The 16,285-nt window shown below is 40.6% G+C and overlaps 1 protein-coding gene across 7 annotated transcripts in view; it reads left to right on the top strand.

Moving 5' to 3' along the window:
* Positions 1 to 16,285, top strand: part of ctnnd2b (catenin (cadherin-associated protein), delta 2b) — a 173,722-nt gene that overhangs the window by 18,707 nt on the left and 138,730 nt on the right. The window lies entirely within an intron of this gene.

Raw genomic sequence — 16,285 nt, 5'->3', positions numbered from 1 at the left:
GGGAGGCAATGAAAACTGTGTTAAACATTAACCAACATGCAGAACAGAAAATAGCAATACTACACAATATCTTCTCTTTAGAGAATGAATCTATTTCTAGCCACTCTAAAATTACATATGAAATACTACAACAAATCTGAGTTGCTGGTACTTTGTTAAATCACTATATAGCAGTGCTGTCAATTGATTAAAAAATGTAATTCAGATTCACTGTTTTTAAAATACAGCAAATTCATGCAAATTACTAATTACTTCATTAAAAAGTTATTGAATTACTTTATCATTTACTGCATGATGGGGTGATTATTACTTCAAAAACAGCTTTTGTGTTTAAATATTTGCTTTAATTTTATTATTAATGTGCACACAGCTAGCCTACATTATTTTAGTGTACCTTTATTTTTTTCTTGAAATTGCATTGCAAATCAAGATCTCCGGTGCATTCTTTGGGGGGCCTGCAAATTAAGACTACTTTTTGTTTTATATCTTTAACCTGTCATTCAAGCATTTAATCATTATGAACACATAAGTTCCGCAATGGAGGCAGAGACTGATCTCCATCAGAGACCTACTGTACACTTCATAAAAACCCCACTGACTTAAGTTTAGCAGCAAACTGGCCAGTTTATCTGTTTACAATTGAATTTATCTTCGCTAATTGTCGATTGAGGGAGGACTGAGGGAGCCTAAACAGAGCGGATTAGCCTATATTTGTGAATTAGGAAATGTATGACAAGTTTAATTATAAGCACGTATGCTCAGTAGCACCGGAGTATGTTTTTGATTTAGGGGGCACACAGCTGAACGGCGTATTAGACCCCTAATAGCCTATCTGGCACGTGTTGATAAAATATCGGCAAGAAGTGGCCGTTCAAAAACCACTCTATGTCGGGTGCTGATCGACAGTTAGCTACTTGCCTGCAATCTAGATGCCTGCAATGTATTTGCCAATTTTAAGACGCTACTCTTAACAAATCATTGTAAGCTAGCCATAGGTAGATTTCAGACTGGGTTTGAGCTGGGGAGACCCAGTTACCTTCTAGTTATGATGCATATAGAATGTTTACATGCACAAATGTGCATGCATGTGTTTTGTCATGTCTGGCTGGGTGGCCGACGAGCTAACTAGCTCACAATGGTAAACTATGGTCCTCACAAAGCAACAAACCCATTTCGTTGGTCAACATACCAGGAGGTCTGCTGGTGTCCTCGGGAATTTCTTGAAGCCTCCAGCCACAACCGCTACAAAAATTCGGCCTTGGCTTTTCAGTCAACTTTTTTCCGCACTTCGGGCAATACATTATTATTTCTTTATCCGCCGTAACTTTTATCGCTAGACTAGACTGCACAACTCATGACTGCTCTGTCTGCTTGGCGGGCAAAGAAGGAAAAAAATGTTCCTTCCTGGAAAAGAGACGGGCAGTGACGTCGTCCAATCAGCGTCAAGTCATGCCACCCGAAGGTACCTACCTCTTCCGTTAGAGTTAATGTTGTTGTGTTTTCTCGTTTGCGTTTGTGTTTCCTCTTTTGCGTTCGTGTTTTCTCATTTGTGTTTGTGTTTTCTCTTTTGCGTTTGTGTTTTCTTATTTGTGTTTGTGTTTTCTCTTTTGCGTTCGTGTTTTCTCATTTGTGTTTGTGTTTTCTCTTTTGCGTTCGTGTTTTCTCATTTGTGTTTGTGTTTTCTCATTTGTGTTTGTGTTTTCTTTTTTGCGTTCGTGTTTTCTCATTTGCGTTCGTGTTTCCTCTTTTGCGTTCGTGTTTTCTCATTTGTGTTCGTGTTTTCTCTTTTGCGTTTGTGTTTTCTTTTTTGCGTTCGTGTTTTCTCTTTTGCGTTAGCGTTTTGCACTTCAGGGCCACCGTAGTAAAGGAACAAAAAAAAGAAAAATCACCAGAGAAATTTGGAGAAGATAGTATCTTTACTCTTTCTTTGACAGCTTTTATTTCATAAGCATTTTTTAAACTTTAAAGGGCATTTGGATGCTCCAAGCCCTCATTTATTGCTAACGCTGTGCAAGCATTTGCTTGCTTGCAGGTTTTGTATGAGTGGGTTTGTGCGTGTGTGTGTGTGTGTGTGTACACGTGCAGTAGAGGAAGTGGCGTCAGGCCAGTGTAGCCCAGCTTTGTCTGGCTTTAATGCCTCTTCATTCGCTGTACTCACATCCAGCCAGCGCCCTGACAGCAACTAATCTCCTCTTTATCTTAAAGGTTTGCTCAGCACTTTGGTGGCCCATTCAGACGGGTGCAAACCAAAGATTTCAGGCAGCCACGCGGAACTCTGAGTTGACTGCTCTACTATGTCCATTAGTTGTCATTGTACTTTGGAGTAGTGAGGTTGGTTTAGCTGCAGCCTAGCTCTAACGTGGCCTCAGTCGAGTTTTCAGACATGTCCACACATGAGAACGTCATTTTTGCCAATGACAGGTCACTGTGCTCTGTGACCCTATCGCCAGACAAGAGCAAGATGTAATGTAGCCACTTTTCAAGCATCTATCTACTAACAATTGTTGGCAACACTGGGTGAATCCAGTGACCCCCTGAGTTTTCATGTAGAATCACCAGAAGGTCAGCATTTCCACTTCTCCAGTGAAACATCCCAACATCTTCCACATGAACTGGAACAAAATGCTATACAGCCATTCGTGGTTTCCATATGATAACTTTTTTGACCGATCAACACTGCAAGAGGATAAATGCCTTCGGACTTCTTACCAGTCAGTTAGAATTGAAAAGCCTCTTGGATGAAAGATGAAACGTCTTCTAGAAATACAAGCAAGTTCATTAGAAGTACCATGACCATGAGTAACACTGATGGTCTCTTAACTTTTCATTTAATGCCATCACCAGGTCAAAATTTGTCAGATACTTTGGTAAGAATATGCAAAACGGATGACATTCACATCAGCTTCAGCTGCACTTATTATTGCTAATCAGCATGTTAACAAGCTAAACTGAGAACATGATGAACATTTTACCTGTTAAACATCAGCATGTTAACATTGTCATTGTGAGCATGGTAGCATGTTCACGTCCGCATCTTAGCTGCAGCCTCACAGAGCTGCTACTGTAGACATGCCCAGACATTATGTGGTCATTTTTCCTCGTGAAGGGTCACTGTGCTTTACTGTGACATATGTTTAGAAAATGAAATGTGTTGTCTTTGCACGTTTGTCCATTAACCTTAACAACAGAGTCATCCTTTGTTCACATGCTGTCATCACAATAGCCCGAATGAGGTCATGAGTTCGCAAACATTAGAGCCTTTCGTGCTTGATGAAGACATGAGTCATCAGATTTGTCGATCTACCAAACAATGGCAATTAGTGTGACCTAATAAAAAACTTCTGTGTCCAGGATAAAGAAAAAGTGCTTGTGGATTAGGTTTTTTTCTGGAATTAGTCATATGTTAAAACATGAACAGAACTTCTTGTCTGTGCTTTTTGCATGATATTTAAAGTCAAATATTTCCAGTCATCGTTTGTGAAATTACCCCCAGATCACAAGACCACGCCTCTACTGTATGTGGATTTGGGATTAGTTGAAAGGATTGCTGTCATTGATCAGCCTGGCTTGGGCTGTACTGTGCACACAGATGAAATCCATAGAAACCACACATGACACTCACCTTTTAGTAAACAAGTATATAAGATAATGCTTTTTCTGATTTCTTTTTTTTTTTTTTTTGGAAAGTTCAGAGTTGTTTGTCATTTTTACATTTACCATTGCATCATGATTATATTTAACCCTGACTCGGTGCACATTTGGAAACTCAGACTGAACTTGTTGAAGTTATTGTTTTTGTCAGGGACAGATGAGGAGAAAATGGAGGTATTTTAATCAGTTTTGATGTTGGAAGGAGAACAGGACATTTACACTTGGGAAATTGAACAAGATGGAAATGAAAAGAAATCAAAGATGCTTGTGCTTTTTATAACTGCTGTGAATCAGCTATCGGACACTCTCTGTCAGTTAAGTGGGACTTTTTCGGGTGTTTTATAACCAGGCCTACTCAGGCAAAGACGACTCCAGCATTTGGCAGCTGCTGATTGAAACGCACACACAGAATGAGTTTCTGAACATAGCTCAAAGGAAATATTTTCTCTCAGACCTTTTAACTTTGACTAATAAGGATTTGTCAGGTTGAGCTGAGCATCGCGCTGATGACTAAGCATTGTGTCTGACTGAGCGATGAGGAGACTTTGCAGTTTATTGGCTAAGGGTCAAATCCCTCAGAGATTTTCGCTCAGCTGGCTAACATACTGCACTCCATGTGCTCAAGTATGCGAGTTAGGGCTGGGAATTCCTTATTTGCACTCTTCTCAGCTGCCGTAGTAAAATAACAGTGTGTCTGTACTTATTTTAGTTAATGAATCTCATTGATTTGTTGCAGTAAAATAACACTGTGTGATCAATTACTTCGCTTTTCAACTTAATTAATGGAAGTTGGATGTATGTGTTTCTACAGCACTAGACTTTTATATTACAACCCTGGATATGTACGACTCCTGCTTTCCTCTTTGTGACACGTACATTAATATTCATGACATTTTGATTGCCAGAAAACTCATTATTTACACAAGGAGTCGTGTTGCATTTACAGGCATTTAAGTGCTTGGCAGTACTCCTGTACACAACTACAAATGAGTAAACTCTACAATCTCAGTTACTGTATCGGAGGCCATGAGTTAGCATGAGTCTCCATGCTAAAAGTACTGCTTTGAGCTAAATGCTAACATCAGCATGCAAACATACTAACAGTAATAATGCTAATATGTAATGATTGCCATGTTCACCATCTTTATCAGTTCACCATCAGTATTTTAGCATGCTAACATGTGCTAATTAGCACTAAACACAAAGCACTGGTGTAATTACATGAAGTCCACACCAAATTTGATGGCAGTCCATCCAATAGCAGTCGAGACATTAAATGACAAATGTTAACATCATTGTGGCGCTGGAGGAAAAGTCAGGAGATCACCGGTAAGATTCATCATCTGGGCACCACAGATGTTTGTACAAAATGTCAGAGTAATCCAGCCAACAGCTGTTCAGATATTTCAACCTGGTGGAGCGAATGGCTGACTGATCCATAGCACCTCACTGTTAGCATGGTGAAAAGTGCTCAGCATCATATCTTATGTGTGAGATATAAGTGCATAAGGGAATAATTTAACAAAATAACTTCTCAGAGGGTCTCCATCAGCTGCTGCTCTTGGGCTGCGTGCGTTTGTTTTTGCTCACATGAAGCACGAGTGCTCGGTGGGTCGATTATCGCTCCTTGTTCAGAGACTTTGCTGTTTTAGCAGAGCACAAAACGAACAATGCTACAAATTGATAGATAAGATAATTTGACAGGGTTTATGTGCGTTTACCTTTCTCTGCAGCCCTGGTTGTAGCAAGAAGCTTTAATGTCCGTGCTGCGCTACACTGAGTTAACATTTAGCAGGATTTTCTTAATATTCAAAGTATAAAATCTCTGTTTTTACAGTTTTTCATGTAACATTGGAGGAGTCTTAGGGGAAGGCATGGAGAGCATAGGAGAGGAGGGGAGAGGAGAAGAGAAGAGAGGAGAGGTTATTAGACAGCAGTGAGGAGAGTGAGGAAGTGGAAACGAGTGCAGAAGGAGGCAAGAAGAGGCTTTATGTATGTGCGCAGTGAACATTCTTCACCAGCGACTGTGGGAGCCAGTGACACATGAAATATGAGAGACAGCAGCACTCTCCACTATTTATAGCACTGCAAGACAGAAAGAGAAAGATAGAGAAAGCGGCCACACCACATACACTCCAGGGCAGAGTTGCCATCATTTTTTCATTCGCAAAAGAGGAATTGCGCCCAATTTTTAGAATGCACATATGTTATGGCGATGGCATCGGACAGGCCAGTCGGTGTATACAAGCCTCTTCCATAGTGAGAACATAAGTAAGTTTCTGGCCATCAGTTTTCTTTTCTGACTCACAGAGGTAAACAGATGCTCGGGGAAAGCACCGGTCGCGGCTTTGTGTTGTCGCTTTGTGACGATTCGATCCCATCTGAAGCTCAGCACTGTTTTGCACAAACTGCTGAAAATGTATCAGTGCTGCTGGGAATGCAACAGCTTGTCCTGTTCGGCTGGAGATAATGATGAAAAGAAGTCGAAAAGGAGCCAAGTCAAAGTCGGCATGCAGCTTAAAGAATCATTTCAGTGATGTTATGCAATGTTTAGATGAAGCTCTGACCTGCGAGTAAGAATCAAAAGAGGCTGGAAATCATTATTTGGTACTCTTGTAGTGGTTTGTCAAGCACCAGAAACAGGTGACGGCGTCAAATTAATGGGTCTTAAAAGGGCAGCCGTTACTATGAATGGATGGATATGTTGGAAACACTCATCTTTAAACATCCACTACACTACGTTTCTGATGTAAGATGATTTAGATTGATGTGATCCAGAATTGCATAACATGCCAGCACTGTCAGGCCAAATAAGCATCAGACCATCAGATAAGGAAACCCAGGATTGGAGGAAGAATTTGATTTGTGGTAACAAGATAAAGAAATCGCCTGACCTACTACTTTAACATCAACCATGAAATACAGAAAATCCATCTGTGCGTTTTGTTTCTTTGTTTTCAAAGACACAAAAAGTACCACAGTTTCCAAAATGCTGAAGAAGCACAGCTGATGTTTGTGAACGTCTTTGAACAGCTCGTTGCTTCTTGACATTTTGGTCTCACGGTGTCCGAACTTGCATCACGCTGTCCGGACCGCAGTCACCTCACCTGTTTGATGTTGCTGTTCTCATGCTTGGACTGGAGCTGCAGCCGTGGTCCAGGCAGGGCAGAGGCTGCGGGCAGTTGCACCTCTTTGATGCTGCCCTCCATAAGTGATTTCTTCAGTGATGTCATTTCTTCTGAGAAAAGCCCTTCAAAGTCGGCCTGATGTATTATGCATGGTGCTACAGTAGCTAGCCAGTGTGCTTGAGGTGCTCTGGGGTGGTAATGGTGATGCTCGCACTGCTGAGAATAGCAATAGGAAGCCTTTGTACTGTAGGTTGAATTCCTCCATGGTCAACTTTTTTATTCACTCAATGTATGTTCTATTTAAGTTATGTATGAGTGTCGTGCTCTCATTGAGCAAACAAAGTAGAGAAGCATCAGTGGACTACACTTACATTGGAGGAGAACCCTGCTAGTAGATCTGCTAGTTTATAACTCAGTTAAATCGTTTCCAGCAGCAAGTCTTTTGCAAGTTGGTCATATTAATTTTACTGCTGTGCGTAGCCGCAGAGGAGGAGGATATCGCGATGTATTTTGATCACCAGTATCCAACCAAATTTATTTAATATACAAGATGTGAGCCACATTAAAGATGTCCTGTTTTGAGAGTGTATGGAAAATTGGAGGATCCAAAAGAAAAGAGATCATGCCAGTATCACAAAATATTCATTTTCTATGTCAGGACAATACTACTACTACTACTACTACTACTAATAATAATAATAATAATAATATCTTTTCTTTTATCCTTTCTCAGTTGATATCGCCAAACAACAACATCATGAATTATATATATTTTCCACAGATCCTCTAATTTTATATTTGTTTTCTCTCTGCAAAAAATATAAAAAATAAAAGCATGTTGACGTGAACATTTAGCTCAAAAAGCGGCTGTGCTTGCTAGAGATGACAAACCTGTTAACTTCAATTCTCAGTAACTTTTTCCCAGATACAGTTCTTAAAAAATGTTATTAGTGGGCTGTGAAGAGGATCAGAGCCCAAGGTCATTCAGCAGCAGTGTTCAGCGTCTGATATCATCTTATAGGACACTCTGCTAACAGTTACGCAAGAGTTTAGTGCGGTTAAGGAGCATCATGCAGGAGAGAAATATAGTGAGTTGCCTATAGGAGGCCATGAAGAGTTATATCATACCTTTAGATATTAATAGACGCTGCCATTTCCAAGACTGCTTTCAAAGCAGTATAGCATGCTGTGTGGCTAAAGCTAGCACATGCTGGCCAGTCTCAGGCATTATTGATGGAGTTTAAAGTCAGTCTCTGTTTTGTTGCTGCGATGCATCCTGGGTGTATCATCCTTGAAAGTCAGGAATTGGAACCCCCTCTGCAAATACCACTCTGGCCCACATCTTTACTTCTGATGAGCATGTAAACCCTCAGGACTTCAGCGCGAACAAACGCTCTGGCAACTTTTTCTCCGACAAAACGAGGCAGTTTGTCCAACGCAGCGAACTTTGAAGTGTCTCAGCCTGTAACTTTCATTCCCGAATCCTCTCGTTCACAAACAGCTTTGTCATGACGCAGAGTCTTCTGTCATCAAGCGCTTTGAATTCCCTTGTGGGTGGAGGAGGGCAGTGCGAGTTTTAATTTGCCTTTTCACTGTGTTTATCACCGCCGCTGTAACCTCTGTAATTATACCATGTGGTGAAGCCGCTCGCGAACGTAACTCACCCAGAGGATCTGTAGAAAATATGTATAATTCATGATGTTGATCGTATTTTTAGCTGCTCCAGCTTGTTGTTTGGAGACATTAAATGAGGGCTACTTTATATTGAAGATGAGGATCTACTCCTTGAATGAACAGTTTGTTTTCTTCTTCTTTTAACTTTGGTCCGCTGGCCGCTGGGAGGCTGCGTCAAAAGAGGCGGAGCATTGGGTTTGTCTGTTTTTTGTCTGTATTTTCAAAGGTAAGAAAATCAACATCAACACCCAAGTTGACGTTGTTCTTTATTTAATTCATATTTCTCTTTCCAAGCCAAAAGACTAGAGAGCTCTACTGTACATTCAAAGCAGTGCAGTTCCAGTGAGTGCCATTACACTACATAAAAAATGTAATGTCTAAGCTCTGAATTGCCCACATTTCACTGTTCGTTAGAGTGGCATAATTTATATGGGAAAGCTAGGAGTGTGTCTTTTCATTTGAAATTGGAGAGGACTGACTACATGATGTTTGAGTCATGAGAAGCAGATCTTTATGAGCGCGAATCAGAAGGCTGCTCAGTGAATGCAAAACGATTCACTTTGCTGAAGGCTTTGTGCCTGTGACAGTTGGACACCAGTGTGTGTGTGTGTGTGTGTGTGTGTGTGTGTGTCCGCAGAAGTGTTCAGATCTTTCACTTAAGTAAAAGTAGGCCACCGTGTTAAAATACTGTATTACAAGTAAAAGTCCTAGGTTCAAAATCTGAAAGTAGAAGTAGAAAAGCATTAGCATCAAAATATATTTAAAGTACCAAAAGTAAAAGTACTCATTATGTAGAATGACCAGTTTCAGATTCATATATTATTGTATTAATGGACCGTAGTTATTGAGGCGTTCATGTGTTGATCACTTTAATGTTGCAGCTGTTAAAGGTGGAGGTAATATTTATTCCTTTACGTACAGCTGGACAGCTTTAACCTATAACAATACATCATCATCATTATCATCATCATCATCATCATTATTAGATGAATTTTGTTTTGTACTGACAATCTAAATCTGCAAAGTAAAAAAAAAAAAAAAGCTTAAAGCAGCCCTGATTCCAAAAAGAGTTGGTGCCCTGTGTAAAACATAAAACAGAATAAAATCATTTACAAACGAACTGTGTGCTGAATGAGCCCATGCAGTAATGTCTTTTCTACAATCATGTGTTCACACAGTGGTGAACCTCTTTCCATCCTCGCTTGTGATCGACTGAGCCTTTCCAGGATGCCCCTTTCATACCCAATCATGATACTATCACCTGTTACCAATGAACCTGTTTACCTGTGGAATGTTCCAAACAGGTGTTTTTGGAGCATTCCACATCTTTCTCAGTCTTTAGTTGCTCCTGTCCAACTTGTTTGAAATGTGTTGCTGCATCAAATTCAGAATAAGCAAATATTTTCAAAAATCAATGAAGCTGATGAGGTCAAACATTAAATATATTGTCTTTGTATGTTTTTAATTGAGTATAAGTCAAAAAGGAGCAGCAAATGATCACATTCTGTTTGATTTATTTTTACTAAATTTTTGGAATTAGGGTTGTGAATGTCATGAGGTAAAAGGTACAATATTAGCATCTAAAATGTAATGGAGTACTCAAGTGAAGTACCAGTGACTGATAATTGTACTTAATTAAAGTACTTGAGTAAATGTACTTTGTTACTTTCACCACTGGAGTGAATTTCATTCAACTACAGTGGGGAACTCGATGAACCCTTTAACCCAGTGCTCGTGTGTGTGTGTGTGTGTGTGTGTGTGTGTGTGTGTGTGTGTATTCATCAATAAAAAGCACATTAGCAGTGACCTGCAGTATGTGGAGGTCAGTTGTGTTGGTGCTCGTGTATTTTGAAGGTCTCTCTCTCTGTCTCTGGCCTGAGGTTATCCTGAGGTGCTTCCCTGTTTTTGTCCTATCAACATGCCAGAAGGAGTCTGGTGGCAGCTCTCAGCCAATCACAGTGAAGCTCTTTGGCCACTCTCCATGACTTGTTTGTTAAACTAGGGCTGAGGGCCCAGAACCAGTGTCATTTCTGATAACAACCAACGCACTTCGAATTCAATACAAACTTTGCGTTTAAAGCTTTTAAAATTGCTCTTTAAGCTTTTATGAACTCTCTTTTTGAATCTGATTGATTAGAAACATTTTCTTTCTTTAATCTTTGATGTAACAAAGTGGTGTGCAATGGTGAACAAAATCCCAGGGGAAAGTACAGCAGTAGGGAGAAAATTCAAAGAAGCTCTGGAGATAATGTGACTGAGCTAACGGCTAGCTCGCCAGCTGCAACTGTTCCCCAATAGCTCTGCTAGTAGTCAGAGAAAAGAGAGAGAGAAAAGACACAGTCAATGGACGTGTGGAGTTGGTGAGGTCGAGCAGTGCTGTTGGGTGAGATGACCTGCTCGCAGTCAGTGTTCCATTTCCTCCCAAAGGTGTTGGATAGGGTTGAGACTCTGCACAGGTCAGTGAACTACTTCATGGAAGGTCATTTCTTTAAGGACCTGGCTTTGTGTTAAACATCCCTTCCCCATGCTGGTGTCACAAAGTGGGACGCAAACAACTGTCTACTGTCAACTGTCTAAAATATCACTGCATGTTGCAGCACAATGATTGACTGTAACTAGAACAAAAGGCCTGGACCGAACCACGAAAAACAGCCCTATACCAACTAGTGATGGGAATTCCGGCTCTTTTAAGAGAGCCGGTTCTCACGGCTCGGCTCTCATAAAAGAGCCAGCTCTTTTGGCTCCCAAGTGGCTCTTTTTTTTGTTGCTTAAATTTGTTAATTACCAAAATAATGTAAAATTTTATGTAAAATTAATTACTAATGTGCAAAACATAGTTTATATCAAATTTTACTGCATTTCCTGCGGTCACTCATTTTCTCACCTTTCCAGCATTTTGTCTGTCGCAGCTCTGTGTGTGTGTGTGTGTGAGTGTGTGTGTGTGTGTGCGCGCGCAAGCTGTGTCTGTACCCCCCCCCCCCCGCTTAGTGCGTACACACAGAAGCCACCACACATCATGTAGTTGACCAATCACGTGCAGCTTGAATGGAAAAAAAGTCGAGAAAAAAACAATAAAAAAACCCAAAGCGGCTCCTACTCCGGCTCCCAGGCAGGAGCTGGCTCCAATCGTTCACTTCAAAGAGCCGGCTCTAAGAGCCGTTTCGTTCACGACCGACACATCACTAATACCAACGCATTGTCCACATACTTCTGGCCATATAATGATTTACCAGCTACCCTTAGCCTGCTGATGTGATTGCGCTCATTTCATTTGTGTCAGTCAGCTCTTGGTGATGTGCTTTATCCTTAACTGTTCTGTAATGAGATTAGTTATTCAGCTAAATGAATACACAGCAGTCAGAGAGATATAATTAGATAAAGTGCAGGAGGATCTCTCTGTCACACAAGCTAGTGGCATTAAATGACTAATGCAAGTAGTGTGTGATATACGATCCTTGTTGGACACGAACAACATAAATTAAGTTCTTTCAAGTTTCCCACAGTAAAATGATGACCTTGAAAGAACTTTACTGATATAGTACACCCCGGTTCATCAATATGCCTCAGCTCTCTCCGTCCCAGGATCAACACACATCCTGAGGATAAACCTGCGATGGAGATTTGAAATGATATGACAGCAGTTTGAAAATGCCTTCCTCAGGATTCCTTCACTTGGCGAGATCATGAGTAAAAGATGTGTCCCGGGTGATTGTAATTTTTGGCCAGTTTCGTGTCTTGACTCTAAATATTCAGACTTTTCAGTAAGATAATGGCCACCAATGAAATATTAAAAAGCCTCATTAATTTGGTTTCCAAGTGTGGAAACCAAAAGCATGTCCCCGCAAGTGTACGAACACAAAGAGAGGCTTGCTGTGTGTTTGTGTCAAAGAGATAGAATGGGAGATTGAGAGAAATGTGGAGGAAAAGCAAGAGAGCGAATTGACTTGGGGGATTTATTTCTGCTTCTGTGTACAGAAAATGAGGAAACAAATAAAATTGTTCAGGTGGGGGACAAAATAATTTCAAGGGGCTTATAAAAGCATCTCTCTTGACAAGAAAGGTTAAAACAAGACAACAAATACAGAAACTAGACGCAGGGCCTCCACGTAATATTATTGTCATCAGCATTCAGACATACAGATGCAGTAATGCAGCTGTGATTTTCTTGGTTTCAGTTTGATTTCTTGGTGCCTTTTGTCCTGTGTTGGTCATGCGCACCCATAGTTTCAGAACTGTTAGCAGGTCTTCCCTGGGCTGCCAACTCTCACACATTGACCGTGAGATTGACACAACTGACACTTTTCACACTCACAGATCTGTAAGTGATGAAAAAGAGGACACTGACAGCGTGTGGACAGAGCAGCGCGGCGTCTCCCTCTCCTCTGAGGCAGGAGTGGCATTGAGTCACTATGGCTACAGGGACATGCTGTGTGTCTATCATCCTGAAACTTTGTTGTGATTCCCAATAATAGGTTTTTAGGTTAGTGTGACGATGCAAAATAATGAGCGTAGTTGTACCCCAGTTCTGAAATCCAGTAATAGAACATAATTTCACTGTTTTGCTTAACATCATAGAGAACGTCTCTCATCACTCTCAAATCAATCTCTCAAATCTCACGCCAAATAAGACGAAGCCTCAAAGCTACTCCTTCATGAAAATATCTAATTATATTCGTTAAAAAGTCTTTCTCTGCACACAGGACAGCGTCGGAACATCAGACTTTTTTCCAGAGCCCGAAGCATACAGTTTGTGTGGCTTTAGTTAGCAGAGGTGAGGCAAGTTAAAGTCCAGCACCATGCATTGGTGTTTACCTTAACTCATATTTATCAGACGGTACCGTTGGTTATTTGCTTAATTTAATTAATTTAATTCATTCGATTCATTTGTGCCCTGGTGTGCATCTGATTATGGAGACACACTTATTTCATTACAGGATTGCACACTAAGCTTATGTAAACACTACAGCTCAATTATTTTTAAAACATTAAAAAGAGGAGAGTTAATATGTTCCCAAATTACACAGTGCATCAGCAAGTAATCTTATAAACCATTCGGCTAACCGCTAGCTGTCACGGTGGTTGTTAATTCAGTTACATACATACTGTAGCTGTCACCCAGGAGATGTGAAGGCCACATGGGCACCATTCAAACATTTTACACCCCTGCACACAGAGCGCTGATTAAGGCGAGTACTGTTGTGACAAGATGTTTTCTGATTTCATTTGAGTCAGCCCCCAACAGAGTGACTCAATGTGCTGAGGTGAAGCTTCGTTGGCTGCAATGACAGAGTCAGTATGACAGAGCAACATATGGGGTGTGTGTGTGTGTGTGTGTGTGTGTGTGTGTGTGTGTGTGTGTGTGTTTAAGCATATTGACAGCTCTCAGCTGAAAAAAGTGATAATGAGAGAGGTTAAAGTGTGAAAAGTGTGTGTGGTGAGGGGCATCTGTGCTCTCTAATGTAGGCTGTAATGTTGAATTATTATGTAATACTGATCAGCAAAAGAAGGCAGCAGACCTGACTTCCTCTTTATGGAATGGTGGGATATCCCCATCATCGTGGATTAACTATGTAATGTCTAAATTCCATGTGATTCAGAGCTATCAAAACAATCACCTGTTTGCTGTTTGAAGTGAATTGAAATAGCTTTTATGTGAGTTTTGAAGGCGAAATGAAGAGATGGGTTTCTGTGCAACATCATCATGAGACGCGTGCACACTTGGATGTCGTTTTTGTACCGAAAATGGCATGAATCGCAAAGATAATGAGTGTAAAATGTTCAATATCCCACGAAGCAAACCTCCCTTTCATCTCAGAATGCAGAATTAGTTACTAAGCAGAGCCTTAGATTTAATAAGATACTTCATGGCTTCGCATAAAAACTGGTCATAAGAACAGACATTGAACAGACAAGTGCTCACACTGTTAAGGCGTGTTTATGGCTGTTAAATGAATCGTGTGGACATTTGTCAGCCTCAGGGATCGATACTTTCTTCATCATTTTGAGCTGAATTTCCATCAGTTTGAGTTGGTGACAGCTGATAGAGGTGCAGGCTGATAGCTTTGGACGGAGAATGCATCATGTTGCTGTGCTACTAATTTTGAGGGAAACTATCATAAGCAAGTGTGCAGAGTGTCTTTTCATGATCTCCTGCTGCCACTGATTAGTACTTACTAAATCTTGCATTGACAGAGTTTCTTGTGAGTGAAGCCTTGCCTGTAGACACCTCAGGGATCTTAATATGAAGTTTAGTTTCGTGCTACAGCCTGTGTAGAGTCTAATGAAAATTTACGGATGCAGCATTACCAATAAGATATTGGGACTGAGGAGGCTGTGCTGTGAACATGTGCTGCAGGCAGACAGCAGGACGTTCATATATGCCATGATAATTTTTATGCTTCCAGTATTTGCATGAGGAGAGTGTGTATGCTTTAAACCCAAACTGCCCATTGATGGTTTGGTACCCTGTCAGTGCCTGCCAGAGCTAACCTTGTATAGTCTCAGCATTAATGCTACTAGCTGCTGTTTCTCACTGGAATATGTGTCATGTTAGCTAGCAAAGTACTATCAAAGTAGATGAGTTGGAAATGTGAAACTGGAACTTTTTTTTTTTCTCTAGAAACATCTGCCTGGTCCCACTTTGGGAAGCCCTGCTGTAAAGAGTAATTTCCATCAAGTTGCTATTTCCAAGTCTAAAAAATGTCCACATATTAGCATCATGACATTGTGGTCCTAACTATGTTCTGTGCACAGATATTTGTAAATGGAGAACCTGTCGAAGCTGTCAAAGCCACTATAGCACCTTTACAGGCATCACTAGTTAAAACAGCAGACTGGAGAAATCCAGTGTTGGATGTTTATTTTAGGCCATGAGGAGTTTAAATTTAGGACAGATAAAGTGAGGCCTTCATCAAGTCATAAGACCATGTAAAATGGTACAGTTTCCCAGGAAGTTGTGCAGTCCAGCCAAATCGTTTGTGAGTGGGCGTATTAAACACACACAGCTCTTATGGCTTTATTTTAGGTAGGACAGTAAATCTTGTTTTGCATAGGATTAAAGGCCTGTTTTATTCTACTATGTGTTGTGGCATCTAACATCTGTTGTGTTAAAAAGAGCTGAAAGGAGGTTAGTTTAAAAAACCACCAACCGGACCTTTCAACTGAAAGATTTTTGCCATTCTGCCGTTGCCTACGTCCAGACAAGACAGTTGAAAGCCACGGTACGCACAGCTGATCTGATTCTACTTTCACTGCTTTGGTCCAACCTGACTGGATCTGTGAGCTCTGAAAGCTGTGACATCTCAGAGTTAGAAGTTTTTTATTGTTCTCTTTTAAACTTTTCTCTTTGGTTTGGCTCTTTTTCTACTGACTTGAACGGCTGCAACTCATTAAAGTCGCTTTTCCACATTCCTCTGTGCTCTATAAATGCATCTTTAACACTCTCACTCTGATAATCACACTACTGCTTATATATGTGTCTCTTGCTTATAAATAGGTCCACCAAATCCCTCAGATTTACTACTAATCCTTCTTCTTCCTTATGCTAATGATTTCCTTGTAATCAGTAATGCACGGATATCTAAATGGGACTATAAATTGACTGATAGAGTTAATATCAAGATGAAAAGATTAGCAGATGTTCCGACTTCATTTCATTAATGCTCCACAGGCCACAATATCAAAGTTTTGGACTGAACAAAACTCTTACAGCTACACTTTGTAAAGCCTTACCAACACTCAGTCTTAAAGCATAAAGTTTGTCCTGAGTGTGACACCATGAAATATCTGCCTCTGAGATTATAAGACTCAGTGTGTTGTGTACAAAGTTGGCA

Source organism: Chaetodon auriga, chromosome 12, assembly GCF_051107435.1.
Source record: "Chaetodon auriga isolate fChaAug3 chromosome 12, fChaAug3.hap1, whole genome shotgun sequence".
Lineage (NCBI taxonomy): Eukaryota > Metazoa > Chordata > Actinopteri > Chaetodontiformes > Chaetodontidae > Chaetodon > Chaetodon auriga.
This window is presented reverse-complemented; position numbering and strand designations above follow the sequence as displayed.